Raw genomic sequence first — 16,899 nt, forward strand, 5'->3', positions numbered from 1 at the left:
CTGGAAGGTCAACCAATGACCTAGGACCTTAAAATTGGGTATCATCGGCTTCCTCTCGTCACGGGCAACACGCTCGTTTTTTCCGCGAAGCTCTAGCTCGATCAGGGGCCAAACGGCAAGGGGGGGGTCCAACCGACCCCCCCCCCCTACACATTAGAAGCTGGAAAACGCCGCACACATGCGAGGGTTAAATTATTTCGTCCGGGGCGTTAATTCTGCTGTGGAATTTGCAAGTGAAACACCAAGGTGAAACACGTTGGAAACCAAAGACTCGCATGCCTCGATTAATGGACCATGTTTCATACTCACTTATCAATTTCCTTTCGTAGCGGTGTATTTGTGCAATCACAAAGCGTTATTAGAAATAAAACATGAGCCTTGAAACATTCCAAAACAGCCTTATTTACCCATTCAGCTTAATCGACCAAGGTATGAATTACTTGACCTGTGTCTTTGATAATTTTGACTTTGACTTTAATTAAATTTTGAAAGATAATTTGAAGCACTATATTCTAAAGACTATTCGATGAAACATCTCTTTTTCAAATTGTGCTTCAAATGCAGGAAATGCAGCTTTGCCATGGTGAATGGCTACAGACAATGCGTTATGCGTACATACGAGTATATGTATATTGAAGAAGATATGCACTAAATGCCGGAAGACATTTGACATGAGTGACGGATAACTAAGTAACCCCTTTTCACAAAATACTGCGGCGTGACTTTCGACATCGAAGCCCCTATCCTAACATTACTTCGCTTGCTTAGGAATGCTGCTCGACATGTATCCTGCCTTTGCCTAATTTAACTTTTGGGTACATCCTCCCACAAACCGTATCCGAACATCTCATAAAGAGGCCTTCATGACAAGACAAGCTGAAATTGGCCTATATAAGCACGTGCTATGTGGTATAAGTGCAACAAGCGTGAAATCGTACATATAAACAACACGGAACACCGCTTAGACTTGGCACGGCTTGCTAAGCCGCGCGGTTTTCCAGTTCGCTCCTAAATGAGCCACTAAGTCCGAGCTCGCCTGTGCTTTTAGCACTGCCGGAATGAGTTTGCGGTCGCTTGCGGAACTCCACATAACGGTTCGTTTTTAATTGCATCTATCAGGTACCATTACTCGGACTCGCACTTACACGATAGCACACAAACGAGATTCGGATGGAGCGAATGTATGTACGCCACGCTAAATTCCGAGAGGTGTTGACGTCAACAGAAACCCCATGCACAGGATCCTACCTTCGTGTTAAAAACGATGTTTGAAGTGAGGCGAGGGCTTTTATTTGATCTTATCTTATTCTATTTTTGATTGAAAAGGATTAATAATCGAGTTTTAGGAAATTACAGGTATAAAAAAATTGTTGTTGACTTGCGCTGGTAATTAGCTTGATACAATATATGCTGAGCGGTTGCGTCACTGCATAAAGTGCATATGTCACTGCGCGAAATTAGTGGGGGCTCAGCATTTGGTCACTAAAACTGGCACCATGAGTGTGATTTCGTTAGACAACTATTACGTACGTACACTCTTTACAACAACAAACATCCTACAATGATTGTTAGCTTCTCCCCCACACCTTCTCATGGCCGTCCAACCACCGAAGTTGCTATTCGCCGAGTCCATGCCACACGCAGCAGACCGCTCAGCAACTGTCGCCGAGTCACGTGACCGCCCATCTGGCACGCCGCCGTGGGTCACGTGACCGGAAACGGGCGGCCGTCTGGACAGCGTTGCCGGCGGCCAGACCCTCCCCCAGGCTAGACGGTGCGGCCAACGCCCTCTTTGTCAGGGGGCGGGGAGAGGGCGATCAGCCGCGGTGCAATGAGCTACAGCACCTCCGTGAGCTATCAGATCGCAAAAACTAAACCAAAACATTTCCTAATTATTCCAAATCCATCCTCATTGGCAATCTATAATTCGTTTGAGAAGCAAAAACCAGCCATTGCGATAAGCCATGCCACATCACCAACCACTGGAAAACGTACAATTCGTTCTCCATAGAAAGATGTCTAATGATAATGAATAATGCATTATATTTGATGCCTGATGGCTGATGCTTATTTAACTTGGCGTTTGTCCATTTTTGAGAGGTCAAAATAATCAAAACGCATACTTCCCTTCTAGCAAAAGTGGTGCTGAATAAGGTTGAGAGGAGCTCAAGCAGTGCACCAATAACACTACACATCAGCAACTAATAGGTCAACCCGATTTCCGTGAGGGTGTAGGCAGTAGGGAAGGTAGCTAAAGTAGGGACCCGGAGTTGGAGATAATTGGCCCTCCACCTGCGGGCCCTGCTGCCAGTAGGTACAGGTGTTACTGTGCTGTTATCGTCATGCATTTATCGTGACGAGATAGAGCAAATCGATAACCAAACACCCAAACGCACAGACCATCCATGCTCTAAGTTCCATTTAGCGTATAGCCCACTCAACAGTCGCCCGACAGTGAACTCGTCGCAGCCGCACAGAGCTCGCTCAACCACATTTCTGTTCGTATGGTTGACAGACCTCTTTCTATAAGGCCATCAATCAAACCTCATACACACAGTTCAGTTTACATTTATAGAACGGCCCCTTTTCCTCTCAGGAGTGACACGTGCCCCTGTTATGCCCGCAATCGCCACCCTAAGATGGTGTTGTGCAGTGTTCTGACTGCACTGTAGTTAGAATGAGATCCGAGAGCCCATCCTGGCTTCGCTGGCCCAACATCTGGAAAAGGAAACCAACGAGAACCTCACGCAGCTCGTAGTCACATTTGTGGATGCTCTTTGTATGCCTGCATCATTCGTAGAATTTCAGGAAGACTTCGAGGGCGCCTGTCTTGCCTTTCAAGATGATCCTGTGACCTGTGTATCCAGGGTATATAGAACAATTGTGTATCCACATTCGCGTCTTTGTGCATTTCAGGTCAGCCTCGTGGAGGGCCCTCGAGACCTCCAGAGTGATCCTGATGACTCCTATATACATTAATGTAGCTGCAAAATCAGAAGCTTCGTCACTAGTTCCCATAGTATTTCTTTGGTTAGCGCCTACGCCCTATGGCCTAGTGTGACTTGTCTCTCGCGATTGGTTTGGCCCCCTTCAGAGTTGTAAGTGCAGACAATGAAAACGGCCTTCCTTGAGATCAAGCCTCGCCGATTATAATCTTTCCTATTGCTACGCATTGCCGTCCAATTCCGTCAACATCCCTCCCAAGACTCACACCGGTATAACATCAATCGAACCATGCACGACCCTTTCTGAGGCCTCCGCGACTTTGTGGCGTCTCATTGACGTGATAGCATCTCCCTGCAGGCCCGTACAGGTGGCACTTGAGGCCCAAATTGTTTCTACCTGCAGCGGGTCGGCACCGTGGAAGGAATGCCGTTCCACCGGTACGTCCGGAAATGGCAGTGGCGAGAGCCTGAGCCGCCGGCGCAGTCCGGGCTCCCAGCTCCGAGCTGGGGTGGCTGAGAGGTAAAAAAGACTCCATGAACTCTTCTTGTAGATAAGCTGGATGCTGGAATTGAGTAATGCGGGACATTCGGAAACCAGGCGCCCACACACGGCAGATACCGAAATGTTGTAAGTCGATGTACCTAAATTGCAATATACCAAATCTGCAGAATTTCCCGAATTCATTCACAAAACGGCAGCCCTCGACATCTTGGATCAAGCCCCCACCTTGAAAATCCCTTCCATGATTCCTCAACTATTTCCAGCAGGGCAAAACGGTCAAACCCAGTCGCAGCGTAGTGTGAGTGAGACAGTTGTAGGGACCGACCCTATCCCGTGGTTCCCGGTCCGTAAGAATGAGCACACAGTGGTGCATGACGGCGTGCCGTATGGTGCATGCATGGCTATTGGTTTAGGCCGACCATGAAGCCGGCTGCAGGTTTTTACATTATGGAGCATAAAGCCCCGAAGAATGCGCCGCCAGTGAGCTAGGTCAGCGAGACTTGCACAGTCAGCACGGGGAAGGCGGGCTGCACTTGGTCCCATATCCCTACCGAACTGCGGTTGGTAGGAACCGGAGGGGATATGCAGACTTCTACCTGACTGAAAAGGAATCTGAAACCAGAGGAGGATATTTTCAATATCGTTTGTATGGATACATATGCCCTCATTTTTTCTAAAGTGAGCCCGGCTAAACTGAACCTGAGAGCCGGAAACCTCACGTGAGAAAACAAAGTCTGATAGTCACACATCGCCGGGGTATTGATGCCGATCGGCGGCTCCAAAGCGCCGAATCCGTCTCCCATGGCCCATTAGGCCGTCTCAAGGCTATAGAACTCCGGCCGTCTGCGACTCCGTGACGAAGACGTTCAATTGTTTCCGTTCCGCCTCGGGGTACAGTGCGTCGGTCAGGGCACTATTGGAGTGTGTGAGAGGCACTGACAGGGGCAGCGGACGGTTTGCTACTGATGGTCAAATAGTTGTACTTATTCAGGATTCATTTACCTTTACTGTAAGTGGATACACTACAGCAATTAATGGTTATATTTTGTTGAGCGATGCGATATATTTCCTAGAGTAAGAAAAAAAAATTCTATAAGCGTTCCTTTATCAACAAGTTTAAAAGTTACTATAACACTTACAGGTACCAAGTTTTTGAAATGCTGTCAAGCCATGAACTTCAAGTCAAAACCGCGGCCGTACAGGGTAAAAACATACAAGTAATTTTCACAAATCGTATAGTTGTCGCTGCGCATTTTGGTGTTGGCATTTGTCCCGAGACGATAGCTAATTGAAAAATCCCAAAACGAATTGCCCTGAACAGTGAACATGAATTTTGTAAACAGGAACTGCTGGAGCTAAATACAAATATTTTCAACTCTGATGAATTTAAACACAAAAATTGAGACTAATAGTCCGGTATAAGTCGTCTCCCAGGCAGCCCAGCGTGTGTATGGTGCCTCGTAGAGGTAGCGGTGCCTACCTGCCTGGGTCGGCCAGTGCCTAATAAGGCTCGCAGGCAGCCGTGTCACAGCGGGGATACCGCTAGACGAGGATGCCACTGACCGGTTCGGTGTGGTTCGTAGGCGACATGGGGTCGCCGATTAGAGGGGCGGGGGGATTGCATTGGAGAGCTAGGACGGAGAAGCTGCGTTGGATGAAGTGTATTTACAAATACTATCCTAACCAAACTGAAATGCAACCGAACCGTAACCGAATCGAAATACAACCGAACCGCAACTGAGATATCAACAGTTAGTTGGCCGTCAGGTATTTCGTGTCGTGTTTTACGTGTAATGTGGACTGTCAGCAATGGTTTGGAGTGAAATTCCGTCAATATGCTGTTTAATGCCAACTGATGGCAAGGGCAGTGTACCATTTATTGGGTATTGGAGTAAGGCAGCTGTCGATTATGCTACAATTAGGATGGGCAATTGAAGTGTTAGGCGTTTGTGTTTGAGCATCGCCGCTTTCATCGAAAAGATTCATCGATTGATTGATTTTTTTTCCGGAAAGCTGCCACGCATGCATGTATAAACTTTTTTTTAACTTGAACTATATAAATAAATGGAAAATGATCGCTTACTGACTTCATGTAAATTGATCTCCAACATGACAATTTAAAGCAAGATGAAGGACGCTAGAGCAATTGTTTTTTCAGCACAAAAAAATTGCCCCTATTCCATTTTTATGCTCGTGCCAATTCATGTCCACATCAAGCTATAACTGTCGATGACACATGGCTAGGTAATAGTGACCGGAGCTGGCGCGGGTTGCTGGACCCAGCTCAAGATGCAGGCTTGGCCCGGGCACCGTGCCTTCGCTGCCGCGGGCACGGATGTAAAAATAAATACTGTGCGCCGCCGCCAGACCTCCCCCCTCCACCAGGGGATGGGGAGTGGACCCAGACGGCCCGGGGGGGGGGTCTGAGGAAAGGGGCTCATGGTGTTAGTGACAGATACTCACGAACATCTTATAGGGAGGGATTTTTGAACTACTCTTAAGAAGCGTATCTTCACGAGCTTTCGTTTGGCGTTTGCCACCGCGCCCGTTTCGCTGCAGCCATTGGTTCTCGAGTTATCGATCTACGACGTTTAACGCCCACTTTCCCCAGCAAATTACAGGTGTTGAAATACCCCAGCAACTGCCGGACTATAAGAAAATGAAGTTTTGCTTTTGCAAAATAACAAATGTTACGGGTTATGAAATCATTATAATTAACCTCCTTCATGTCATCATTCTCTAAATTTGTAAATGATATTTTGTTTCCTCTCTTGTATAACAAACATCATAACAAGCTTACCGTCTGTCTTCCAGGTATTTTTGGAGCGAGCATCGTACATTCCAGCTATGAGCTCAATTAATAGGCACCACTGCAAGGTCGCTGGAGGCTTGTTGAAGGCACGCTATGCCCAAAACCAGAGTCACAGTTTAGCAAAAATATTCATGAATCACTCGGAGCAGCCTGTACGCCGCATTCTAGCCCATGTGTTTGCATCATTTATCGCCGCATGACCATTTTTGACTCATTTCCCGGCCGGCTGGGTCGGTGACATGCAAGATTCTACAGCCGACAGACATACAAATGGGCACATACCTGTGCAGTTTCCTGCACGTTTGACGGGGGCTGTTGCACCGTTCGTCTTGTATCCCTCCACGTGGGAATCCCCAGACACCAGGAATTTACATTAAAATTTTAAATCACATTCATTAAAAGGGGAATTTGAGTGTGACAGGGAATGAATGTTGTGGCAGGATTTCAAAATAAATTCATTAGCTATCGTATAGATGTACCTACCATGGGCAAGTGTAGGTAGGTATATGCATGTGCGTTGTGCACTGGTGGATCCAGAAAGTGTGTGGAAGAGGGCATAGCCATTAGCCATACTCCCTAAAACGTTCTTCAAGTTAAAAGTAAATCCCCGGGTTTTTCGCCTGCACATGCCTTACTCTGCAATCTGCATCTAAAAAACTTTTCTTAAACTTTTTGCTTCCTTTTTTAGAAAAAAAACGTCAATTTAGAGTGATGTCAAGAGGGCCGAAAGCCTCAAATACCGCCTGGATTCGCCAGTGGGTAGGTATGTGTTTGTGAAATGTCCGGCGTAAAAGATGTGGTTATAACGCCTTCACAGGGTTTGCAAAGTTTTATGGACTGCATTTGCTAATTGGGCTGATAAGACGTATTATTGAGGGTAATGATGTGATGAATGACAATATCCTATATTCTTCAAACATTTTTTTTTCTCGTCGCTTGTCATTTTCCCCATGAATTTATGTGAATGGACCTTTCTACATTTTCATGTCATGTAACGTATGTGAAAGCATCATTCATTTTAAACCGACATTCTAGACATTTAGGACATGCTAGGCGTTTGTTTTCATGTATACTTATGCCATGACAATTTTCAATAACTTTGTCAGTTCATTTTGTCTAAATCCACACACTTAACTGAACATATTTGCATTGCATTCACCCACTAAGTTTGAATCCAAGTGTGTCACTTTGGTCGAAACATGTGAACACTGGTCCGTTTATAATCGCCCACCCGGGCTAAACAACAGCCATAAAAGTTCTCTGCACATCGGACCGTGGAACTTTTCACAAGGTTTGAACGCCCCAACGGCTGCTTCCGTCGCCGCCTCCCGACGATTTTCTTGACCCCTGCCGAGCCCCCCCCCCCCCTCGCGGTGGGAGGTACACATTTCCGGAGGGCTCCCTTCCGCGCGGACCCGGGACCACCATCGAGGCATGGACCACGCGGTAGGGCCGAACCGGAGCACTGCACCGGATATGGTAACAATTACAGTCCAGCTGATTGACGGATATAGCAGCAATTACGGGCTGACGGGCGGCGCGCGACTGAGCTCCGCCGCAGGACAATCAGGTCTCAGACTCGGCTCAGCGGCGGACCCGCTCGAACCGTTACGGAGACGCTTGGGCCGTTTGAACCGTTTGAGCCATTTTGTCGGTCCGTGTGTGTAGCAGCTGCCGCTGTGGTGAGAGGTGGTAGATAACGGGACGCTCATGGCCGGCGACGTTTGATATGAAATCCGCCGACCGGCCCTAGAGGTGGATCTGAGCGATAAAGCACGTGGCTGTCACCTTGATACAGACCCGTCGCACATGACCGATAAAACGTGACAGCGTCGGTTAGATGTAATTCAGATAGCTGCGTTCCACGATAAGTACATTCATACTCTATTGTTCTCCAAATTAAAGGGACACTCCCACCTTAACATTAGTTTTGAGTTGAGATAGCCAAATTGGTGGCCATGGCCTGCAAATACCGGTTTGGGCACTCACAACATCGAAAAATGCTTTAATTCGAAGATATGGAATTTCAAACTTGCAGTTTTCGGATTCTAAGGGGCTAATGCATTGGAATGCCCCCTTAGAATTTGTGACGTCAGCGGAGATCTAACGATTTTTAAATCTTAGACTAAAACCATCGTTAACACGTGGTGGTATACGCTGCTTTGCGCGCAACGTCTGCCGCACTTTAAGGCTGCCAAATTATTGCTTCCAAATAAAGTCGCTAGTAACAGAGGAGATCCCAAAAAGTAAACAAAAGTAAAAGCCTAATATCTTGAAAACCAGGGAATATTTTTCGGTGAAATTTGGTAGATATTCGTTTTCGCTCTTTCTGAACCAAGGGACATCACTTTCATGCCAATTCATTAACTTTTTTGAAGGTGGGAGGGTCCCTTTAAAACATTTTGTGAATCAACCGTCCTGTTCAATGTTCATCCCTATCAGATGTTGTTTATATTTGGGCTTTAGGGTGCATCACTCTCCAAGCATCTTCCCCAAAGGATGGCATGTGAGATAGGCGTGGTCAATGACGCGAACACGGTGGAATCTTACACCTACCGTGCAATCAGTAATTATTTAGTCTGGTAGATTCTGATACTGTGAAAACAAAATGTGTATGTCAGTAAAAAGTAAGAAGGCACTTACTGGTTTGATTGAAGCCAGCCATTGCTAAACGACTTAACCGCAACTCGCATAATTATCAAACATTCAGTTTTCTACATAACCATAAAGTTAATAAAGCAACTACACAGCTAGCCAGCCACTAATTCTTAGTAAAGCTATCTTTGTAAAGTAGACTACAACCGTCCGACCCTCCCGCCTGCTAGACCGTCCCACCCGCCGTCCGCCCGGCCGAACCGTTTGTCCTGGGTTCCGCCCCGCCGAGCCGTTTAGACTTTTTGTGAGCGTCCCAAACGGTTTGGACGCCGGGTTCAGTGGCCCCGAGGAGGCTGGCTGGCGGGCTGGCGGTACCTTTCAACCGAGACTGGTCGGCCGAAAATGGTCAATATGGTTACTGTTAGGAGGACGGGATCTCGAGTCGGGCTGGTCTCTCCAGTTATACGGGCACGTGGTGTATTCGGATGTGCGACTGATTTTTCTTCTTTTTTTTGATGTGCTATGTTAACTTTTAACCCTCGCCGGCCGAGGGGGGGGGGGGGCGGGTGCCGCCCCCCATAGGGTTTTTTCGCGATAGCTCCGAACACGCTGGCGATAGAGAGCTGAAACTTGGCATACCTGACCTTTGATCCAAGCCGGATCTTTTGAAACCAACCGCATTTTTGGGTCAGGTCAGGTCACTGACCTATGACGTCATAAGTGAACCTCTGCACGGTCTTCAGATGTCGCAACTTCGCAACGCCCTCACTGCCAGAGGAGATGTCACAGGGAAATGAAACTTGCAGGATCTAGTATCCATTATGAGTCCCACAACTTGTATATCTCGGATTTTTCCTAAAGGTCATATGACGTCAGGTCATTTTCGTGACCTCACCATTATAAGTCAATGGGGAAAAATGAAAACTGCTATTCTGGCGCCGGGAACGATCTCCAACTATCTCAAGCACACAGAATCGTGATTTGATGCACTCCTTGCAAGGTAAGATGCGTCACTTTTGCAATGTTGACCTTGCGTGACGTCATTTATGACGTCATCAAGGTCATATTAGTTTTTCGTCAATAACTCTTGATCAAATTGAGCTAGCGAGTCGGGAAAGCCACCAATGGACTCAGGAAGACCTGCCGAATCGAATGATATGCGACATGACCTGTTTCGACCAACTTCGTGACCTGGGGGTGCTGACCTGACCTTGACCTGAGGTCAACACCCCTTGTTGACCTGACCCGGACAAAAAGTATATCATTCGACGCGCCTGAGCGAGACGAACACGATGCTGCCAAAATCGGCGCTCTGCGGCCGTTTTTTGCGAAGTTATTCACCAAAAACTGAACCGTACCTTCGGGCACTTGACCTGACCTCAGAGGTCACCGGTTGACCTATGACCTTAAAATCGGGTACCAATCTCTGCGTCTCGTAACGGCGCACACGCTCGCTTTTTCCGCGACGCGCTAGCTCCACCAGGGGCGAAACGGCGAGGGGGGGGGGTCGTACCCGCCCCCCCCCCCTCGGCCGGCGCGTATGTAGAAAACCAATAGGTCCGGCGAGGGTTAAAGTTGTCTGTGTTTGACGTTTTGTGAACAATGAACGCATAAATTAGTAATTACGGAAACATTCTGTAGGTAGGTATTTAGGCACTTTTTCATCATGCCGGTGCTCGTGCTCGACTGTTACCCAAGGTTACGGAATCGCTTAATGATCAGGACGCAAATGCAATGCACTCTGTGGACTGATGATTTAAGTGCAATTAGAGCAATTTTTTGGACTGATTGGTCCAGTTCGTTGTCCTCCATGGAGGACAAGGCGTTAAGCAATAACCCAAGAAAACCTGGGGGGGGGGGGGCGTTACGCTTGCCCCTGCCCGGAAAATAAGATTAAAACGTACCTATGCTTGTCTCGGATTTTCATTGCATTGGTGAATGGCTACTTATCGATAGATCATTTTTGTGCCCCCCCTCCATAAAGAATCATGCAATGGGGGAAAATGGACAATGAAACAGCGTCTCTTCCGGGCGAAAGGTCTGCGTGTAGGTACGCATATTTCCTACTTCGTCTGCATTGTGAAAATTCCTCACACCACACTCGATGAGGCCGAGGCGTTGCTGTACCGAATCTTAGTGCTGCTTTCAGCCTAGGAGTGAGTCAGGGGCGCGGGAACTACTTTCAGACTGGGGGGGGGGCACCCCATAATAAAGATCAACATAGGGTACCTACCCCCAAATCTAGTTTACTCACCGGTTTAACACGCGCACCGACGGGGGTCTGCGCCAACTTCGTACCGACGGGGGGGGGGGCGGATGACCGCCCCCCTTAGATCTCGAGAACGAAGCAAGATAGCGACAAGCGGTAAACGGCATGGGATACGCACGGACAAGGTCTACGATTTTTATAAAGGTCATTTTAAGGTCAGGTCAAAGATGACGTCACAGGGGTCAAAAAAGTTAAAATGGCGGCGCTAGATATGGAGAGTTTTTCTCGAATAACTTTCGAACTAGTCAATATAGGAACAATCTAAGGGCATCATCGTAATCCTCTCGTCAATCCGCATCGAATGATATATACCGTAAGTTTACCTCGAACGGTCAAGGTCAAAGGTTGACCTCAGGTCACGTGACCTCGAGGTCATCATGTATACCTATCATTCGATGCGTCTCAGGGGCGTAGGATCCTATACAGTTGGGGGGGCTTCAGCCCCCCCAACTGGCTGGTCAGCCCCCCAACTTGCCAGTCAGCCCCCCCAACATTTTAAAATATGGCCAAATCAAAGAAAGCTCAACTTGGCAAGGTTAAATGGTACTATTTTGGGGAGTAGAAAGCAGGCGTCACACTTCTTTTTGCAACCAAGGAAAGACGCTGTAGATTAGGCTGTAGGTTGTAGGCTTTAGGTTTTAGGTGGTAGGTTTTAGGTTGTATGTAGGTTGCAGGTTTTTGGTTGTAGGTTGTATGTGAAGTTAGGCCAGGTTTGGTTAGGTTTGGTTTGGTTTGGTCCGATTAGAAAGCAGCTCTGGAGTCTGGGTACAGCGCCTCTCTGCTTTACGACCACCCAATTTTGGCCTTAAGACTAACTGGGGGCCTTGAAAATGTGCATTGCAATGGAGGGAGTAAGTTTAATTTATAAAATGACTTTCGAGTCATAAGAAAGAAAATACTAGGAAAACAAAACCAGGAAGGTACACTAGGGGAAAGTGGGGTAAGACGGTCAGGGTAGGTAAGACGGGCACCCCTTCTGCAGACCAAACCAATAGCGCTACGAGCAAGAAAAGTTAGGACCAGAATTGCCTTTCCCACTACACACCACCATTCAAGTCTGGTGAATTTGTGTTCAGTCGATAATCTTTTATTTTGATTTCTTTAAAACACTCATTTCATTGAAAACATCCATAATGTATTGTGCAAGCTTTTGTGTACAGCACTATAGAGTTAAAAACTCGCAATCACTTGTGGTACACTCATATGCCAACAGTGTTCATTTACGGCGGATTTGCTTTGTCTGCATCAAATTGTCCACAGCGAAAAATCGTGCTGAACTTCTGACATTGAGTTTGGGGTAAGACGGGCAACTATGAACCCAATGGGTCTGTAATGGTGAAAATATTTTTGTTGCTGTAGGAAAAAAGAAGCATTTCTAATAAGAATATGTTCGATTCCGATACTCACAGACATGTTAGCAATATTCCTTCGGCACAGTTTATTCTCGAATAATGAATGTGAAAAACGGTTCTACATGGCTTCTGAACTAGGGCCTATATAGGAGCATACGCCTTCTGCACGAATCTCGTATACTGCCATTTCCGAAGCACTTGAGACCAACGAGCGACTGTATAAATGCGGCTAATCTCGGGCATTTGTTGCGAGCTGCGCTGATCGGTGAAAGAAGCTGGCCGTCTTGCCCTACCCATGTGACCGTCTTACCCCATGGGGTGGGGTAAGACGGGTTTTTGCAAGGTTTTGCAAAAATAGCTGCAGTTTATTTGTTGAATCAGGTCTAAGTCTCATCTTCTGGCAAATGAAAGTAAAATGTCTGAAAAAGGTTTTCACCCAGTTTCCCGTTTCTATGATGTTTCTAACCGGCCGAAAAATGGCTCCAAAGTTAAGGTGCCCGTCTTACCCCACTTTCCCCTACACACACATAAGAAATCAATTGTGGTTTTAGCAAGCCGGAGGCCGAAGGCCCTTTGCAGAGATGAGGTCCTCTGCAGAGAGGCCCCCTGTAAAGACTAGAGAGGAGGCCCTCTGAAGAAAGGATGCCCTCTGAAAGGGATAGACCCTCAGTAGAGAGAAGTCCTCTGTAGAGAGGAGGCCTTCTGTAGTTGAGAGACCCTGTAAAAAGAGGAGGCACACAGTACAGCGGTGGTCCTCTGTAGAGAGGAGGCCCCTCTTTTTTTTTCGCAAATTGTTGTACGCACAGGTCAATACGAGATCGTGACTGTAATTACACCAACCGTGTCAAATTGAATCGGAATTCATATGTGTACTGTGGAGTGTAGGAACTCCGGCTTGTACTACCATGCTAAAAGAGTTGTAAAATGTGTGATTTGGAGCTTTGTTTTGACAAATGCTCTTGCAAATTTTCTCGGCGCTCCGTGCCTCCGATTCTTACACCAATCAATAAGAAAGGTCGTGACTGTAATAACACCAACAATGTCAAATTGAATCAAAATTCATATGTGTACTGTTAAGGAACTCCGGCTTGTACTAGCATGCTAAAAGGGTCATAAAATTTGTGTTTGAGCTATGTTTTGACAAAAAAAAAAGATTTGCAAATTTTCGCCGCGCTTCGCGCCGCTGATTCACAAACATAAGAGAGATCGCTACTGTATGCTTCTAATTGCATTAGGCTAAAAGTGCGGTAACAATATCAACTTCTGGGTTTTTAACCCGCGCCCTGATGGGGGGGGCCATTTTGGCCCCCCCCTGTGGTTTTTCTTAAATAGCGAGAAAACGGCGGCGCGCAGCGCCGCCAAATTTTGGGTACCTTACCGGACATCAATTTGACACCTTCACACAAAATTTCAAGTCACAGGTCACCTCAGGTCAGGAGTTATTGAGGTCAAACTGAGGTCATGTTCGAGTAAAAATGAGCAAAAAACATGACATCTTGAAACGCTCACCAATTCTACAGTTAACAAGCAATTTTAAAGTTCTTTATGTGGTTGTGTAGAGAAAAGACGGCGCTACAAAACTGCTATCTCGGATTTTCGAAATTTTTGGATTTTGACCCCCAAAAATCAAAAAAATTGATTTTTTCAGAAAAACTCAAAAAATTTCCAAAAATTTTTCGAATTTCGAAAAAACCGGAATATATGTGATAGACCCTGCGCTCTTCGATATACATACCAAATTTTAGATCGATACCTCTTTTTTTGGCCAAGTTATAGCGAAAAAACTGTTAAAAATTGATGACGTCAAATTTTTGAACTCAATTTTTAGCAATTCTAGACCTCGTAGCGCAAAACGGAGACCACCATTGAACTCCCCGTGACGAGCTGCATCGAATCGATACCCATTTTATGCAAAAATATCAACTTTGAAATTTGACCTAATTTGACCTGACCTTGACCTGACCTTGACCTGACCTTGACCAAAACGTGACCTAAGCTGGCCCTAAAGTCTGTCTGACCCACATAATCGCATTTGTCATGTAAAATGGACCATAAAACATGTATCACACGACACTTTCATATTGTGACCCCCCAGTGACCTGACCTCTGTGACCTGACCTGGTATCAGTGACCTCAAATAGCAAAATATGTGTTTCAAGAACATTTCCCCATCGATGATTTTCAATGAAATGCATTTTACACGATTTTACAACGCATTTTTTGAAATGCCTGTAAACGGTGAAAATTCGACCTTTGACCTGACCTGTGACGTCATCGGTTTGACCGAGGTCAATGAAATTGGGTCACAAGGTAGTTCCCCGTTGGGGCTATCCAACACCGTTTACCGCTTGTCGCTATGTTGCGTGGTTCTCGAGATCTGAGGGGGGGGCCAAAATGGCCCCCCCCCCCATCAGACCGCGTTGCTCGGCAGACCCCATCTGGGCGCGGGTTAAGTCGGTCGATACGTCCCCCCCCCCCCCCCAGTGAGAAATCCGTGGCGACGCACTTGCATAGGTGAATTTAACTAAACCTACTAAGCCGAGTGACTTATAACGATAAAGCTTCATCTTAGAAACGACGAAGACAAAATGTCTTTTGATCTCGACATACTCGCTCCCCCTCCCCCGGTCGTCAGAATTCATCCATCAGACCCGGCATGTCGGCCGACCTGTAACCTCCCCCCCCCCACCACAAAAAAAAAACGTTCGCCTAGATGCTCCCTTGCCCTCTGTAGAGAGGAGGCCCCCTGTAGAGAGTAGGTCTCCCGGGATCCTCCGCCCCCCCCCCCCTGGCCAAATCCTAGGTACGTGCCTGCAATTGTTTCTTGCATTTTGTTGGGAGTATTCGTGTAGCTACACGACCTACAACTTTAAAAATAAAATTATGCTTCCAATGATATGCAGAATGCGGGGGTTTTGCGAAATACTACAACAGAAATTGTTCTGTGACGGTCCTGCAGCTTTACAGATCACGATCGCCTACTTTGTCGATACCGCTATCGTGGCCCTAAAAGTAGTCGAGGTGATCCCTGAAACAGCCAAAAGGAAGCCATTAAACAGTCTACAATCTTAAGGTACACAAAAACTTGACTCTTCCGAAATGAAGCATGGGTGATTGGTGAAAAATGAGTACCTACCTAGATTTAAGGAAAGTGAGGGTCCCTCTAAGGAGCCCGTTAAACAGTATGCCAAACTAGGGGATAGGAATCTAAATACTGAATCAATCAATAAATGGAATCTCTCATCAGCGTTAACCCGCGCCCCATTGGGGTCTGCCGAGCAACGCGCCCTGCTGGGGGGAGGGCAAATTGGCCCCCTCCCCCCTAAGATCTCGAGAACCACGCAACCTAGCGACAAGCAGTAAACGGCTTTGGATAGCCCCAACAGGGAACTACCTTGTGACCAAATTTCGTTGACCTAGGTCAAACCGATGACGTCACAGGTCAGGTCAAATGTCGAATTTTCACCGTTTGCAGGCATTTCAAGAAATGCGTTGTAAAATCGAGTAAAGTGCATTTCATTGCAAGTCATCGATGGGGTATTGTTTGTCAAACACATATTTTGCTATTTAATGTCACTGATACCAGGTCAGGTCACAGAGGTCAGGTCACTGAGGATCAAAATATGAAAATACCCTGTGATGCATCTTTTATGGTCCATTTTACATGACAAATGCGATTATGTGGGTCAGGCAGCCTTTGGGGCCAGTTTAGGTCATGTTCTGGTGAAGGTCAGGTCAAGATCACGTCAAATAAGGTCCAATGTCAAACTTGATATTTTTGCATAAAATGGGTATTGATTCGATGCAGCTCGTCACGGGGAGTCTAATGGTGGTCTTTGTTTTGCGCTAGGTGGTCTAGAATTGCTAAAAATTGAGTTCAAAAATGCGACGTCATCAATTTTGAACAGTTTTTCCGCTATAATTTGGCCAAAAAAGAGGTATCGAACTTAAATTGGTATGTAGATAGAAGAGCGCAGGGAATATCACATATATTCCGGTTAGTTCGAAAGTCAAAAAACTTTTGGGATTTTTTTGCGTTTTCTAAAAAAATAAACTTTTTGAATTTTGGGGGTCTAAATCCCACAATTTTTAAAATCCGAGATAGCAGTTTTGTAGCGCAGTCTTTTCTCTACATGACCATATAAAGAACTCTGAAATTGCTTAGTAACTGTAGCTTTTGTGAGCGTTTCAAGATTTCATGTTTTTTGCTTATTTTTGCTCGAACATGACCTCAGTTTGACCTCAATAACTCCTGGCCTAAGGTGACCTAAGACTTGAAATTTTGTGTGAAGGTGTCAAATTGATGCCCGGTAAGGTACTAAACATTTGGCGGCGCTGCGCGCCGCCGTTTTCTTGCTATTCAGGAAAAACCACAGGGAGGGGGGCAAATTGACCCCCCCAGCTGGGCGAGGGTTAAGTATAAG

Source organism: Amphibalanus amphitrite, unplaced genomic scaffold (assembly GCF_019059575.1).
Source record: "Amphibalanus amphitrite isolate SeventyFive unplaced genomic scaffold, NRLGWU_Aamphi_draft 000022F_arrow, whole genome shotgun sequence".
In the NCBI taxonomy this organism is placed as follows: domain Eukaryota; kingdom Metazoa; phylum Arthropoda; class Thecostraca; order Balanomorpha; family Balanidae; genus Amphibalanus; species Amphibalanus amphitrite.